General features: G+C 44.8%; 1 pseudogene; it reads left to right on the forward strand.

The window, feature by feature from the left end:
- Positions 1–507: 507 nt before the first annotated feature.
- Positions 508–1,621, forward strand: LOC149532098 (uncharacterized; annotated as a pseudogene).
- Positions 1,622–2,740: the final 1,119 nt, after the last annotated feature.

Consider the following 2,740-nt stretch of genomic DNA (forward strand, 5'->3'; position numbering starts at 1 on the left):
TAATTTAAAGATTCAAAGTAGAGAAATAAAACTAGCACGACAGTGAAGTGTATGGATCGTAATCCGTGAATTATAAAAGTACAGTCACATAACTCGAGAATTAAGTTTCCACCATACGAGTTTGCAAATAATAAGAGCTGTGAAGGGATGAATTATAAAATAATGAGTTAGATGCATTTAACCAAGTTGAAAAGGGATATATGTTAAAAGCATTTGAGCTTTAGATTGCACGTTGCACGATTTGGAAGTCGCCCAGGCTGCATCTCGAAGTAATTCGAAAATTGCCTCCTAAGTATTAAGCATATATTAAACCATAATAATACAAGTAGTACCATCTAAGATAAAGCCATCCATTGCATCGAAGCTGCATAGATTGTGGTGATTATCATCCCCATACGAAGCAACTGGATGGAATAGCTTATGTGCACACTACAAAAGCATACGATTTGATGATAATTTTCATTGAAGCGGAGAGGCTCGAATATAAGCAAATCATAATTATATTCGATGGCGCCTAAGATGGTAATTGCTGCACTTTACATGGTTGCACTGCTGAGTGCAAACAATGCGCTTGCAAAGAAACCGAAGAAGGCGAAGTGCCATGACAAGATCTACAAGAAGACCTGCCCTGGCCACCAATACTGCCCATACGAGTTTCAGGATACTTGCATGATGGACTGCCAGACTTGCAAGCCTGTTTTCCCTAAGTATCGATTATTTCACTTATATTTGTAGGGATTGTGTGGCTGAAATGATAAAACCCTAACTATTAACATTGGATGGACCTTGATATTATGTTGCAGTTTGCAACAAGACCGGAGGGGTGTGCCAGGACCCTCGATTCATCAGGGGGGACGGCATCATGTTCTACTTCCACGGCAAGAGAGACTCCAACTTCTGTCTCGTGTCTGACTCGGAGCTCCACATCAACACTCACTTCATCAGGAAGAGAGGCGACGGAATGAGAAGAGACTTCACGTGGGTGCAGTCCATCAGAGTCCTCTTCGGCAGTAGCAACAACAACAAGAAATGCAAGCTCTTCCTCGGAGCCAACAGAGTCTCCTCCCCTTCCTGGGATGATTCCCTCGACCAGCTCTCCATTGCCTTGGATGGCAACTCCATCCAGCTTCCCACCGAGGAGGGAGCCACTGCCACTCTCCCCCTCTCTTCAGCCTCCAACCTCATCACTATCGTCCGATCTGACAAGGCTAACGTCGTGACCGTCCAAGTGGAGAACAAGTTCACGATCACAGCGTGCGTGGTGCCCATCACTCTCGAGGAGTCTTGATTCCATAAGTACGGAATCACGGCGGAGTCGGAGGACTGCTTCGCGCATCTAGAGCTGAGCTTCAAGTTCTACTCATTGAGCCCCAAAGTGAGCGACGTGCTTGGGCAGACGTAGGGAGAGGAGTACAGGAGCCCCATGAACTTGGGAGCCGCCATGCACATGGTGGGAGGCGAGGCCGACTACGCCACCACCGATCTCTTCGCCACCGACTGCAAAGTTGCCTGATTTGGCTCGCCCAGTAACAACAACGATAAAGACATCAACCGTTTCTCCATCGTCAACCTCAACTGTGCAGGGAGACCCACTGGCCGCAACATGGTTTGCCGTAGATAGAGATCTCTTCATCATCAACAAATAATAATTTCTAGCTAGTACTCTGGCAGCTAAATAAAACTCTCAACGACATCTCCAGTTTTAACTGATATGATAGGTCTCGTGTTCCATTCCACTAGTATCTACACCAACTACGTTTATTTATAACAATTCTTTCTAAGTTTACGATACAGTGGATGCCATATTTTGACATCTAAGTTGCTTTGAATGATCGTACAGTATGGAAATCGTTTGGCCTCATTTTTTCATTCATAAATCTAGAATAATTATACTATTGAGGTTTTATCTAGAATAATTATACTATCGAGGTTTTATAAATTTTCTAAGTTTTTTTTTTTTATGAATAGTCTTTTTCTATTAATAAAAATATACTAAGAATACAATTCACAAAAAAGGGGCCGGGGGATACAAGATCACCCCACGAAAGAGTTCACACGGCCAAAGCCAGATTTAAAAACATGGCCTCAGCCGGAAACAGCAACTATTCATCAAAAAAAAACATAATAAGCATCCTCAAGCTGCCAAAGTAGTGCCAGCCGAGGGAGGAGGATCATCTTTGTCAAGAAAACACCATGCATCAATGGGATTGTGGGGCGGGCTGGGAATAGACCAGCCATCATCAACAGCAACAAGATCAGTGGCAGTCTCCACATCTTTAACCTCGAGCTGCGGAGGAGAAATCGCCAAGGCCAGGCGAGGATACTTTCTAGAATGCACCTGCCGAGGACCATGAGGAGCCGTGGACCAGCCAGATCCCCCAAAGGGTGGGGAAGTAGAGCGATGCCTCCATCCGCTATCACCATCACTGGGAGAACAGTGGCAAGAATCTTGGGAGCGTGGCGTGTGTGAGTGGCAGCCTGAGGACTGGCACCGAGAACGGTAGCCACAAGGCATCGAGACATCAACTGAAGCATCAAGAGGCACTCTAGCAATAGTGTAGGGAGCATTGCCCCAATGATTTAACAACTCCTGCAGGTGAGAAACTTCTAGGGAAACTTTGTTAGCTTGCACCTTGATCTACATAATAACATTGTTACAAATGCATGCCTTACTGTACATAGCAATGTTAACATCCAAAAAATTGTGAGTGAACAAAACGACATTTCTATCTTCCCACAG

Source organism: Cupressus sempervirens, chromosome 11 (genome assembly GCF_028749045.1).
Source record: "Cupressus sempervirens isolate cs-2001-9-10 chromosome 11, ASM2874904v1, whole genome shotgun sequence".
Lineage (NCBI taxonomy): Eukaryota > Viridiplantae > Streptophyta > Pinopsida > Cupressales > Cupressaceae > Cupressus > Cupressus sempervirens.